Below are 15007 nucleotides of genomic sequence, written 5' to 3'. Positions count from 1 at the left end.
TTGAGGTCTCAGTTTCATTGGACACGCCCCCAATGTTTCTGTCAAGCTGCTTTGCTTTTTTACATGCAAAGCAGCAGTTTAAATAGGTTTTTGGAAGTTTTTTGAAGATTTTGGTAACTTTTATAAACTTTTTAAAATGTTTACATTATTTTGAGTAATCTGAAGTAGTTTTAAAGAGAATTAAAGCAATTTAAAGACTTTTAAAAGCCCTAAAAGAATTTTTTTAATTCCATTTATTTATTTAGCAATGTCGTCGTCATACATGTCTTCACACTGTTCCCTTTGGGGAACTGTATGAAGTGGTGGAAGGATTTATGGCCGTGATTAACGCTCATTCCGTGACCGTAACCATCTTTGAACCAGCCATTAGGGCAGTTAGTCCTATGGCGGGAGGGTTTTACGGGCTCCCACAAGCTATACAAGGAGGGGGGGCCACCCACACCCACGGACGCAAATATCCCACTGGATGTCAACCCAGAATTTAGAGCCGGAGCTCCGACTCCACTTGCCGGGACTGTCTGGAGCGGGGTTCGAAACCCTACCCTGATCTGGCCCAGCGGCGGGGATCCTACCGCTATGACAAACGCCCAATCCGATTAGCAACGTGAAATGGCAGCATAGGGCTCCAGTCACGGGGAGGGAAAAGGCGCAGGAAACGTATGGGTGTCACCTTTTGTGCGGAGTGGGCCTTTTGCGTAGCAGTAAGCATCCCCGCCGCTGGGCCAGAAGGAGTAGGGTTTTGAACCCAACTCCAGACAGTCCCGGCAAGTGGAGTCGGAGCTCCAACTTTAAATTCTGGGTGGACATCCAGCGGGATACTTGCGTCCGTGGGTGTTGGTGGCCCCCCCCCTCAGATGGGTTGTGGGAGCCCGTAAAACCCTCCCGCCATAGGACTAACCACCCTAATGGCTGGTTCAAAGATGGTTACGGTCACGGAATGAGCGTTAATCACGGCCATAAATCCTTCCACCACTTCATACAGTTCCCCAAAGGGAACAGTGTGAGGATACGTCCGATGATGACCTCTTGCGCAATGCACCTCCTTGGACCCTCAGTCGCAGATGCGAGGGGGCAAGTCGTGCAAGTGTTAATTTTTTTATTTTATTGACATGTAAAATGTTGGCCCAATAATTCCCTTCCAAATGCGCTAGTACGGTCGGGGTACTTACGCATCTGGCCGGATGAAATGCCGGTTTTCAACATGCACAGTGCATGTGGGGAAAACCGGCATTTCCTGTCCTCTGAACAAAGGGGTTCAGAGGCAGAACGCGTGCGACTGCACATGCAGCGCGTGCGCAGTATAATTCGCCGCTTTCATTAATGCTTTCAGTGAGGTCCAGTCATTACAACTTACACATGAAAAAAGCATGGGTACAGTTGCTACAGAGGCTGCGGAGGAAGATATTTCTTATCGTGGAGCTTCTGAAAGTATGTATGTCTGTATATATTCCTTTGCGTGTTATGTATATATTCCTTTACTTATGTGTATGAATGTATTATTTAATTATGACTTTCAGAGAAAGTAACTTATTGGAAAATCATAATTAAAAACATACATTCATAGTAAAGGAATATAAAACATACATACATATACGTAAAGGAATATATGTGGACATACATACATAACTCATTCTCACATTCCATTCACACAGCCACAATTGCTCCTTCTACCTACCGTTCTGAAAACCCTTTAAAAAAAAAAAAAATTTTAACTTTAAAACTTACTTAAAATTTCTTAAAATAACTTCCCTCCCTTTCCCAAACAAAAATATTGCATTTCAAAAGCTCCACGATAAAATATATCTTCCTCCGCAGCCAATGAACCACTTTACACTTGCTTTTTTTCAGTGTAACTTCTAAGGACTTAACCTCACGGATTTCATGAATGAAATCCACGAAGTTCACTGCGCAAGCGCTGCCTGTGCAGTCGCACGCGCTCGAGGTCTGGAAATGCCGGCGTTCCCCGCATGCGCTGTTCATGCTGAACGCCGGCATTTCCAACGGCCAGAAGCGTGAGTAAGCCGACCGCACTCACGCTTCTGGCCTGGAATTTCTGGCCCAACGTCTTCTGCTCCAGCGTGTAAAAATGTTTCTGTGAAACGGCAACGGCTTTTAGTATCTTGGTGAGGTGTTCAGGGAGAGGGGAATGATATAACCAAAATGTGCAATGAATCGTTGCAGATCGGTGAAATTTTCCTTGACAGTGAGGTGAACAGTGGAAGGTTCAGGAGTATGAACAATTCGCTCTTGGGCCACTTGAACTTCTGCCTTGGGTTTGAAGTAGAAACTGCTGTCACTGACCGGACACCAACCGTGCTATCTATGTTGGTAGTGGGGCGCTGCAGTGCTGACACAATATGTCCCACCTCCTATATATGCTACCTGCGGGGGTACATGGCCTTGTGCCATTGCCTCCATGGTGCAATTTATAGGCTTCGCGCCAGCAGTTCTGAACCGTCACTGTGGTTTTGAATAGGCATTCAAGTGCTGGGGACACAGGATGATGTGTGCTCCCCGGCTCCGGCACCCCGAGAGGTCGGTACCCGTCATTGCATGCTCCCATCGAATGACATAAGGTGGGACTGCTGTGTAGCGAATGTGTGCACCCCCTTGAATGACTCCAATGTTCTCCACCCTGTATACCAGGGCGGGTTTAGCTGTCTTTCCCATAACCGGCATTCTTACCACTATACCCATAATGGTGTGATTAGTCCGCCCACAGTCCACTGGGACTGGGTAGGCCTCTGAAGCTAGTCTGAGCTGGCACGGACTTAATGCGTTCTCAAAAGGGTGGAGGGCTGCGAGGTGCTTATTGCCGATCCAGGAGGGGATGAAACCTTGTTTTAAATCCTCCAGATTACTGCGGCCCTCGCCCAGTAACCACGCCCCGTACAGCACGCACACTTCATTCTGCGCAGCCGGATCGGACGCATTCCGATCCTCTCTGATGAGAGCATTTACCGTTTTAGTGTGTTTCTCCAGCTCAGCTATAATTTCTTTTAAGTGTAGTGTCATGGCCTGGTCCTCATTTAACTCAGTACCCACTACCTTATTCTCATCTGTCAGTATCTTTCTTAACCACCCTTTTAAATCATTGATCTGGGTCTGCAGCTCCACGTCATCCAGAGTGTTGATGACGGAAGTCCCTGTGTTGAAGGCAGTAAAAATATCATTGACTGTACCCCTTCTTTGTCTCCCTACCCTGTCCAAGACCTCATGTGGTGTGGTGCATAATCCGGCTCTGTCGACATCGGCAAAGTCGAGCTCACAAAATTGTCTGAACATGTTTGTTAACAGGACCTGGTACAATTGCTCCATTTCCTTGGGGCACCAATCTGGCAATCGCACCTCGGTGAGGTTTAAAATCACCGAGGCCACCGCATAGTGCACCCCTTGGTACAGCACCTGACCTGTGGGCACTAATACCAATCCATTCCCGGGTCCCTTGGTAGTGGTAGGGCACCCTTCCTTGCGGGCTTTGGCTACTGGAATCGTGGGCAGGGGCTTGCGGGGGCGGGTGATGAGCTCAGTGGCATTCACCGGGATCTGAGAGTACGGGACTCCGCACGCCCCTGTGCTGACGTCCCACCTCATCCCTTTCCCAGCATCCTGCCACTGTCTTTGGAAAAAGATGGAGATGCCTGTGGGGCAGACGCTTTCTGAACCCCACATACAGATGTAAATCCCCTCATCTGGTTCCCACCATTTGTCCCAACAGACACTCAATCCCCCATGAGTCCCTGTAATAGTCCGATGGGTATTGTTACCCAGTCGCTCCCACTCGACCGTGGAGTTCTTCATGGTCTTGCTCAGCTTCCTGAGCCACTACCATCTGTCCAATGGAACATGTCCATGGCACACCAAACAAATCTTCCTTCCGATGGTGACGCTGACTCTGGGCGCGATGATCCTCAACCTGGGACACATTAGAGAAGTCTCTCTGTATGCGACCCCGGTCTGGAAGGAGTATTCCAAAAATTCGACCCCAGCCATCCTGGCCACCTCCCCTCGTGGAAATAGGTAGCTGTTTCTTCAATGTCCCGTTTGCCTGTCCCATCGGTCGCGATGGGGGCTGTGTCCCCGGAACATCCATATACTATGGAGTCCTTGGTGTAGCCCCGATAGGCCAAGCTACACCCGATCACTGCGAACATGATGAGAATCCTTTCCATAGTGCCTTGGGTTCCTGCAACAGATTAAGCGATACAGCCAGACTCCCGAGAGATTCTGGCCGAGGTGAAGTCATGATCGGGTCTTTTGACCTCGATCCAAACTAACACACATGCTTGGCAGATTCTAAAACTACTCCTTAGAACACTCATCACCTTAAAAAATTTACACACATTAAACTTAACCAAAACTTAAACTTAACTAAACTTATATACAGTGCCGCCCGTCCCCGGGCGGCCTACCTAATCCCTGTTTGGACTGCAGCTCACCGCTCTCTGTGGCGGGGCTGCACTGACCTGTAGCTTGAGTCCCCTGCAACCTTTTGCTGCCAATTGGGGACTGCGTCTTTCATGGGATTTCCCATGTTGGTGTCTGCTGAAGTAGGGGGAATCGGGCCTGGGCTTTACTGGCTGAGGCGTTTGAGACGACCTGCGAGGGGGTGCCTTGGGCGAGGCTCCCTTAGCGAGTGGACCTGTGGTTGGGAATTTAGCCCTCACAGCCCGTGGCTCCACCACGACTGCCGGCTTCGGCTCCCTTCCCTCAGGCTCCGCCCCTTTGGGATTTGGGTCTGTGGCGGACGACTCCTCCCTACCTGTTCCTACAGCTGCAGAATCTCCGCCCCAAGTTCTACCTCCCCTAAGCTTGAGTCGAGGGCAGGACCTCTGTCCTCCAACTCCACCTCCTCCAGAATCATATCAAGGGCGGGGTCTAGCTGTTCGGGCTCTTCCCCGTTCGAGTCGCAGGCCAATGGGGAAACCTCCCAGGTGGGCGGGACATCTCCTCCCGTCAAGCAGGCTGCGGTTCCAGCCTGTGTGGTCTGTGACTCTTTGCACGCCTCAGACTGAGGATTTTTACCCTCAGACCTGGCTTCGGTTGTTGTTTCTTTTGCACCTGGCTTAAATAGCTTGCACTGATTGATGTGAAACCATTTCGTGCGCCGGGGCAACTTCACTGCGTAAACCATGGGTCTGGCCTTGTCTACAATACTGTAGGGCCCCGTGTACAGTGGTTCTAAGCTCCCCGCTCGGGCATAGTTTCTCACCATGACCTGATCTCCTACTTCCCACTCCTGTGTCTTACGGGGTTCGAGCAGCAAACGGTTGCCCTGATGCTGCTTTCCCATATTCCCAGCCGTTTGCCCATAAACCTGTTTTAGGCGCTCAAAAAGGGTCCGGGCAAACTTGTCCCGATTTACCTCTCGGAGCTGACCTTCAGTGAGCACCGGGGCTAGTACATGCGTGGGAGTTCGCATGACTCTCCCAGTCATTAATTCGTGCGGGGAATACCCCGTACTTTTAGACTGGCTAGCCCGGATCCCCATGAGAACTAGAGGCAGGACCTCCGCCCATTTCTGGGGAGAGTCCATCGTCTCTTTCCTCAGTTTTTCTTTGAGGGTGCGGTTCATGCGCTCCACAATTCCAGATGACTGAGGATTGTGGGCCACGTGCCACTTCCCTTCGATACCTAAGAGCATGAGGGTGTTTTGCATCACTTGGCCGGTGAAATGACTCCCTTGGTCAGACTCCACAAATCGTGGTAGTTCCCACTGTTGTGTATGTACCTTTAAGAGAATAACTGGTCTCAGACTGCAGTACCGGCAGTGACCACCCCTGTATAAAAGGCGCTAGAGAGCCTCTGTTGGTTAGTTTCGTTTATGCCTTTCACCAGTAAAGATCTCTTTGTTTCTCTCCTGCTAGTCCGTGTCTCAATCATTCATGGACTTAACACTGGCGATGAGTTAGAAACGAACTTACCTGCAACTCAGCAGCAGCTCCGACGACGTGTTGAAGGTCGGAGCCAGAAGAAAGAAGAAAAAAAAATAAAAAAAATAGGCCATTGAAACTCGAGAAATGGGCGTCGACCGTCAATCATCGATTTCAAAACTTGCAGGAGAGACTGTCCAGAGCCAGGCTGGGTTCCTCGGTCCGTGGTTTCCTAGCTAATCGGGCTGGTGGCAGGTAGTGCTCTGATGCTTCCTGGGCTGCAACGGGGCCGGGCAGCGAGTCGGGATGCAAGGAGAGAGAGAGAGGGTGGAGCATACAGGGCGCGGCCGGTGTTTCGAAGCTGGGCAGCGTTCGGACCTCAGAAGAGGGAGTGAAGTGTCGCAGAGGGTCCGCTCCACAACGGGAAGATAATAAAAGAAAACAAATTAATATTTAACGCGCAGGAAACCGTGGAAAGCAGCGCTAACAACAGCGGGGAAGAAGGAAAAGCGCGGGAGGCGCCATTTTGTTAAATCGGAGAAGAAGGCAAAGCGCTGGAGGCGCCATTTTAGATTTGCAAGATGCTGAAGACTGGCTGTATCACTGCTTTTGATAATACATTAGAGGACTGGACCACGTATGTGGAAAGAGTCGAGGTATATTTCGAGGCAAATGAAATAGTGGAGGGGAAAAAGGCATCAATATTGCTAAACGTAATGGGCGCTAGAATGTACGGCCTATTGCGGGATCTGATTACTCCAGCCAAACCGAAGGCGAAGAGTTTTAACTAAATTGTTGCTGTTCTACAGGAGCACCTAAACCCTGCACCGCTGTTGATAGCAGAAAGATTTAAATTCCACAGGAGAACTCAGCACAAAGATGAGAGCAATGCTGAGTATCTTACGGAACTACACAAGCTATCAAAGCACTGCCAGTTCGGAGCAGGACTGGCAGATACCCTACGGGACAAATTTGTCTGTGGACTCCTGAGTGAAGGAACACAGAAGAAGTTACTCGCAGAAAAAGAGCTGACGCTAGATAAGGCTTTCAGCGTGGCAGTATCGTATGAAGCAGCAGCCAGGGGAGCTGCAGAAATTCAACAAAAACCACAGGAATACGGCACCCACGAAATGACACGGGGATTTGCAAAATGTTATCGCTGCAGCAGAACTAACCATGACCAGAAGGACTGCTGGTCCAAAGACAAAATATGCAGACAATGCGGGAAGATTGGACACATTGCACGAGTTTGTAGGTCTGGGAAGAAGACCAGCGACAACAAAAAGGCTACTAAGGAACCGTACAAGAAAGTACAAAAGATGACAGACAGTAGTTCCGAAGACCAGATGAGCGCTAGTGAATCCGAGAACAGGAGATTAAGCTGTCTCAAACTTCACAATGTAATCGCAAAAGAGGATCACCGAACCATTTGGGTCACCCTCACGATAGCAGGGTCCCAAGTTAAAATGGAATTGGTTACAGGATCAGCGCTAACCGTCATGAATCGACGAGACTATGAGCGGATATTTTCACACATACCCTTGAGAGAGACATCCATCGTCTTGACGACGTATACGGGGCAAAAAGTATACCCCAGAGGAAAAATAAGGGTGCCTGTCGAATACAATGGCAAGAAAATACGGAAAATGTATCTCTACATACTGCCAAATGGTGGACCACCGTTATTGGGACGGGAATGGATCAGAAAGATAAACTTAGATTGGCATTCCATTCATGCAATGACGGTGGACGGTAAAAAAGATGAAGACGTCACTCCTGGACGATTGTCAACAATCTTAGCTAACGCCAAAGAGGTATTTCAACAAGAACTGGGTATGCTTAAAGGCGTAACCGCCTCGTTAAAAATAGAAGAGAATGCAGTTCCCAAGTTTTTCAAAGCGAGACCGGTACCATATGCAATTCGTCCAGCCGTCGAGGCAGAGCTGGAGAATCTGGAGAAGGTGGGCGTGTTGTCTAAGGTCGACTGGAGCGAGTGGGCGACACCCATCGTTCCTGTCATGAAGAAACGTTAAGCAATAACTCCGGAGAGCCAAGGAAGATTCGCATCTGTGGGGATTTCAAGGTGACGGTGAACCCTGTCCTTCACACAGTACAATATCCTCTTCCAAGGATAGAAGACATCTTCGCCTCACTGTCTGGAGGGAAGCGTTTTACAAAAATTGACCTAGCACAAGCATATTTGCAGATGGAGGTTGAAGAGTCCTCTAGGAAGTATCTCACGATAAACACTCACAAAGGTCTTTACCAGTATCATCGATTGGTATTCGGAGTAGCATCGGCTCTGGCGATATGGCAAAGAGCGATGGAACAAGTCCTGCAAGGGATTCCGGGGACTCAGTGTTACTTGGGCGACATCCTTGTAACAGGTGAAGATGACAGTGAACACCTTAACAACCTAGAACAGGTGCTCACTAGACTACGAGAACATGGGCTGCGAGCCAACCGCCCCAAGTGCGAATTTTTAAAGAAACAGATATCGTATTGTGGCCACGTGATTGATGAAGAGGGGTTACTTAAGTCCCCTGACAAAATTGAAGCAGTTGTTAAGGCCCCAGCGCCTGAAAATGTGTCGCAACTGAGGTCATTCCTCGGGTTGGTGAATTACTATCATAAATTTTTGCCGAATTTGTCGACAATTCTGCATCCACTGAACACCCTGCTACGAATGGGGGTAGCATGGAAATGGAGCGATGATTGTAAGCGTGCTTTTCAGAAGAGTAAGAACTTAATCACTTCGAAGGAAGTATTGGCTCACTACAACCCAGCACTGCCAATCAGGTTGGCGTGTGATGTGTCTCCCTACGGCATTGGGGTGGTACTGTCACATAAATTCCTTGATGGTTTGGAGAGGCCGATAGCTTTTGCATCACGCTCGTTAACTTCTGCCGAGCGTAACTACGCCCAGATTGACAGAGAGGCCCTCAGCCTAGTGTGGGGGGTGAAGAAGTTCAATCACTATCTGCACAGTCAAAAATTTACTCTACTAACCGATCATCAACCTCTTGTCTCCATTTTCAACCCTCAGAAGGGCGTACCGATAATGACAGCACAACGGCTGCAGAGATGGTCCCTTTTCCTAGGGGCACACCAATATGACATTGAGTACAGGGGAACTAAACAGCATGGAAATGCTGATGGATTGTCACGTCTACCGTTGCCGACGGTGGAAGAAGAAGACCTTGCAGTGGATCCAATGGAGTTATTCCACTCGACCATAGTCGAGTGTCTACCTGTGACGAATGCAAACATAGAAAAGGAAACGCAGAATGACCCGACACTATCACGGGTCTATGATTTAACGGTGAAGGGATGGCCAGCACATGGCGAACCACTGCTGCCAGCATTTTCGCCAAGAAGAGAACAGCTGTCAGTGTGCAGAGGAACCTTGATGTGTGGATCCAGAGTAGTAATTCCACCTAAGTTGACGGACAGAGTGCTCAATGAGCTTCATGAGGGTCATCTGGGTGGGGTAAAAATGAAGAGCTTAGCCAGAGCGTTTGTGTGGTGGCCGGGAATCGATAGAGAAATCGAAGAGATGACCAAGAGCTGTGCAGGATGCCAGAAGGTCCTAAACGCCCCACCACAAGCTCCTCTGCATCCATGGAGTGGCCCTCATCTCCATGGCAAAGGGTGCACATTGATTTTGCTGGTCCCTTCATGGACTCGATGTTTTTAATTGCGGTGGATGCACATTCAAAGTGGCCAGAGGTAATAAAATGTCCTCAACCACCACGGAAAAAACTATCGCAGTTTTACGAACCATATTCGCCAGGAATGGGCTGCCTGAACAGATTTGCTCTGACAATGGACCACAGTTTGTGTCTGAAGAGTTCCAGAGGTTCTTAAAGATCAATAGTGTTAAGCATTACACATCTGCCCCATATCATCCAGCCACTAATGGATTGGCCGAGAGGTTTGTCCAAACATTCAAGAAGGCTATCAAGGCAATGTGTAATGAAGATATACCCCTACAACACAAGGCGGACAACTTCTTGTTTGCCTACCAGAATGCGACACATGCGGTTACCAACCAAACTCCAGCCATGATGTTCTTCAATCGAAGACTACGATGCCGCTTGGATTTGGTTAAGCCAAACGTCCGAAGAGATGTGGAGAACAGGCAGTTTCAGAATATGAATGAAAGGCCGACCAGGAGTTTTAAGATAGGTCAACCAGTTTTGGCCCGGGACTACCGCACTGAGAAATGGCAGCCAGGAACGATTTGTACACGACAAGGACCTCTCATGTATACCGTGGACATTGGGGAGAGCATTGTAAGACGCCATGCTGACCAGATTCTAGAGTCACTGGAAAACGTCAACTCCACACCACGATCTGAAACACCTGGTAATGAAATCGATGTTCCAATTGCAGCTACCGCAGACCCGGTAATATTGGAAGCAAATGAACCAAACAACGGCATTGATTCCGACACAACATTGCCAGAAGAACCTGATACTCCAAAGAGGCATTATCCAGACAGAATCAGGAAGCCTCCTCAAAGACTGAACTTATAATTGCTTAAACTTAACCAATGTATCTAGCAACAGTAATTGTGATTGTAATTAGTTATTATTTAGTTGTTAAATGAATGTTATGTACTGTTTATCTAAAAGGGGAGGAACTGTTGTGTATGTACCTTTAAGACAATAACTGGTCTCAGACTGCAGTACCGGCAGTGACCACCCCTGTATAAAAGGCGCTAGAGAGCCTCTGTTGGTTAGTTTTGTTTATGCCTTTCACCAGTAAAGAGCTCTTTGTTTCTCTCCTGCTAGTCCGTGCCTCAATCATTCACGGACTTAACACCCACCACGAGAACACTTCCCAGACCTAGATCCTGGCAGCACTAAGTGCCATGGCTGTTTTGCATGGGAAGGCTTATACCCATTTGGTGAACACATCCACCAGGACAAGGCAATACTTATAGCCTCCCTGGGCAGAGGGCAGTGGCCCAATATAGTCGACCTGTATCGACTGCCATGGTCCCTCCACTCTCCTGATGTGTCCCATGGGCACCTTCCTTTTCTGGGGGTCTGGGTTGTTCGCAGCACATACAAGACAATTAGCACAGAACTCACGGACATCGTCCTGAAGTCCAGGCCACCATCCCACCTGATCTATCCATTGCCAGGTGACCTCAGGCCCGGGGTGCCCCGCTCCTGGACCCTCATGGGCCAGTTGAAGGAATTCCCTCTGGTGCTGCTGCGGCACAACCCACTGTTCCTCTCGGAACAGCATGCCTTCCTTGATGGAAAGGGCTGCTGTACCGTACGGACCTTCTACTTCCTTGCCCTCAGTGATGGCATTGAGAACTGTTTTTAGGGCGGGATCTAGGGTTTGGATGGCCTTGAGGTCTGGGGGCAGTGCCACCCCTGTGGTCCCCTGATTCCCATCCCTGCCTCGGATTACTGCTACGGGTTTGGACCCATAGGGATCCCAGAAAGTGCCAGTGCGGGCACCTTCCCTGGCTAGCGCATCCGCTTGCTGGTTACCCTGGTTGCAGGGTTCCGTGGAGGAATGAGCCTTCACCTTGTGGATGAAGACATCCCCTTCCTCCCCCACTGCGGCCAGGATCTTTTCTAGTAAGGGCTTCACGGTCAAAGGTCGCCTGTCCGCAGAGGTATATCCGCGGCGAGACCAGATGACCACGTATTCCGTACACGAGTTGCATGTGAACATGCTGTCCGAGCAAATCGTGTATGGGGTGGGGAAGATTTCGGGGTGGGTAACGACGTACACAGTTCAGCCTGCGGGGCGCTCATAGTGCTGGGGAGCTTAATCGCCAGGGCAATGTCTGCCGCGGGGTCATAAACTCCACACCCTGTGAGTCGTTCGCCAGCAGATATCGTGCTGGAACCATCTACGTAGATCTCGCGGCCCTTGGGATGTAACCCGGCCCGTAAACCTACGTTCGCTTCCCATACCCCTTCTACAGAACACCAATGGGCTGTTCCAGGATTAACCATTTTGGCCGCGAGCTTGGGCTCGCAGAGACCCTTCACCTTCAGATCCATCTGTGAAAGGAGGAGGGTCCAGCTCGCAATGCGGGCGCTGCTTACTGTCCCATCCTTAATCCTTCCATCCAGAAGCATCCGGGTGGGTGTGTGATGGGTGAGGAGAGTGATGGGAGAGGTGCCTGTGAAGATCAACGACCTTTTCACAGCCCAATGTGTGGCCAAAAGATGCTGCTCGCAATTGGAAAAACTCCTTTCCACATCTGTGAGCACCCTGGAGGAGTAAACCACCGGCCTTAGCTTGCCGTGTCGCTCTGGAAGCAATACAGCGCTCAGGCTATCCCCGCTAGCCGCTACCTCCAGGAAAAACTCTTCTCCTTCATCTATGGCCCCCAGAGCTGGCGCGGTCTGCAAGTCCCCCTTGAGTTTTTCAAATTTGCCTGGCAACCCTCATCCCAGGACCACTCCACTCCTTTGTGTAGGAGTCGGAGCAGCGGGGCTGCTGTGGCTGCATAGTCCTCAATGAAGTCTCTGTAGTACCCGGTCAGTCCCAGAAAGGACCTCACACCCGTTGCGGTGGTGGGGCTCGGTAGATCTTGCACCGATACCCGTCAAGCCTTGTCTACGACTCTCTCTCCAGCGCGGATGGTCAGACCCAGGAATTTTACTTCCTGCTGGCCAATCCATGTCTTCTTTGGGTTCACCTTGAAACCCTTTCTGCCTAACAGCTCCAATAGCTCGGCCAATAGTGGACCTGCTCCTCTCTGGAATCTGTGAACAGGAGCAGGTCGTCCACATACTGCACTAGCTGATTGGGCTGGCTGAACTCTTTTAAGCTCCCTGCCATACATTGATGGAAAATGCTGGGGCTGTTATGGAAACCCTGGGGCAAGCAGTTCCAGGTGTACTGTTGCCCTTTGAAAGTAAAGGCAAACTTGTACTGATACTCCCTCCTTAAAGGGATGGTCCAAAATCCATTGGAAATATCCAGCACCGTGAACGTGGTCGCGGATGCTGGAATACTCCCTATCAGGTCGGCAACTGCTGCTACCGTCGGCGCGCAGGCTGGGATGTTACTGTTGAGGACTCTGTAGTCCACCGTGGCTCTCCATGAAATGTCCGGCTTCTTCACCGGTCACAAAGGTGAGTTGACTTGGGTGGCTATCGGCCTCAACACGCCCTGCTGCACCAGTGAAGACATTGCTGTCTCCATGCCGGGCTCCGCTTCCCAAGGGAAGTTGTACTCTTTTTGGGGTCGGGCCATGGGTCCCCCGTCTACTCTGACCTCAAACCCGGTGACCCTCCCGCAATCTTTTTGTGAGTGGCAAACGTAGTCAGGTGGTCTGACACAAATGCCTGCAGATCTTGTGGGACACTTGCTACCATGAGCTCGAGGTCGTAGCCCTCTTTTGACTTCACGATACATAGGGACCCTTTCTCTTCCTTTTCTGGGATGATGACTACCTCGCCTCTCTTACCCGTTCTCGCTCCCCAGAGACAGTGATTTCTAAGATCCACGAGAATCCCATGTTCCACTAAGAAATCAGACCCAAAGATCCCTTTTCCCCCCTCCATCTCCCACTTCATCAGTACACACTTCCACGTGGTGCGGATTGGTCGTAAAAGATTGGAGAGAGGGATGGAGAATGCGCCAGCCTGTTCTTTGCCCGTGAAGCCCGACAGAACATATGGAACCCCGGTGGACAGAGGTGAGGTGGTAGGGTTAGCTGCGTGGATCACGAAGCACGATGCCCCCGTATCCACCAGATAGGTTCCTTTTACCTCTTCTACCTCCATCTACATGAGGGGTCATCTCCATAAATCATATTGCAGCGAACACAGGTAAACAGGCTGCGCTGGCTCTAGTCATTGGGGTGAAACGGTCGGGTTTGTGAGAATGACAGGATCGGTGGTGGCCTCTACCCTCCCCTGCGAGATCATAAGAGACCGCATTGTCTCTAAAATTTACTCAATTGCAGCGGGATCCATAGCTGCAATGGTTCCCTTTTCTGGGGCGGCGGTCTGGGCTTGGGCTTGGGCTGCGGGAGATCTTCCCTTATTATCCTTCCACGGATTTTTACAGTCCCTGCGCCAATGTCCATCCTTCCCACACCCGTAGCAATTGAGCTTGGCTTGGGGAGAGCAATTCCCCTCCTGATGCCATTCCTTTTTGCTTGGGGCTGCAGGTTTTGCCTCATGCACTTTTCCCTTAGAGGGAGGTGCCTCCTGACTCCTGAAATTCTTGTATGCAATGGTGAGCTGTCGGAGCACTGTCTCCTCTGTTGTATCGGGACCTTGGGGGTCAAAGCAAGATTTGGCTTGGGCCTGTATCTGTGGTGAGCTGTTGGCAACCAGGCAGCGGAGCCGATGAACCCGCTGAATGTTGTGCATTGCGGCCCGTTCCGGCATGCCCGGACAGCTGCGCCGATACACTGGCCACAGCCTTTCTGCAGAAACCCGTGGGGGTTCTCCAGTTAGCTGCACAGTCCCTTCCACATGGAAGAGCGGATTGCCATCGTCAACTCCCATAACCTCCAGGACCTCGTCCCTGAGTTCCATATACCATTTCCGTCCCCTCTTACTCCCGTCTGAGAGGCACTGAAGGATTGTGCTATCCAGGGAGAACAGCAACATCTTCGCCTGTTCAAGATCATCACAATCATTGACGGCGGCTGTCTCCTCTATCTCCCTGAAATGGACTGAGGGATCTTCCTTCTTGGTGAGTTTTGCGAGGTGGCTCACCATCGCTCTGAGTTGTTGGGCACCGTGGGGCAGCACGATCTGGTTCATGTGGGGTCCGTCCGCGCCATTTGCGTCGGTGGGACCGTACCTTTGGTGCCGAGTAGGACACATTGGTCCCGGCTCCGGCTTTACTACCAGCGGTTTTTCCTCCTCCGGTTCCACCTCGGCTTCCTCCCCTACTACCACCCCCCCTTCGGGCCAAACCTCATTATAGCTCGGCGGTGCTGAGGGTTCAGTGGCTGGTGCCACAACTACTTTGTGTGGAAGCGGTCTTTTGGATTCCTTCAGGAAGTCTATTTGACTCGCTTTTGGGCTTACGAGGCATACCATGCCTTTTGCCTTTGCCAGGGCCATTCTTAGGTCTTCTAATGCCTTCTGGCAGGGGCCGTGGTCTGCACTCTCAAACCTGTTCTCAAT

This window comes from Somniosus microcephalus, chromosome 6 (assembly GCF_052327205.1).
Source record: "Somniosus microcephalus isolate GS21.2 chromosome 6, FLI_Smic_1.0, whole genome shotgun sequence".
Taxonomy (NCBI): domain Eukaryota; kingdom Metazoa; phylum Chordata; class Chondrichthyes; order Squaliformes; family Somniosidae; genus Somniosus; species Somniosus microcephalus.
Note: the sequence above shows the minus strand (reverse complement) of the source record.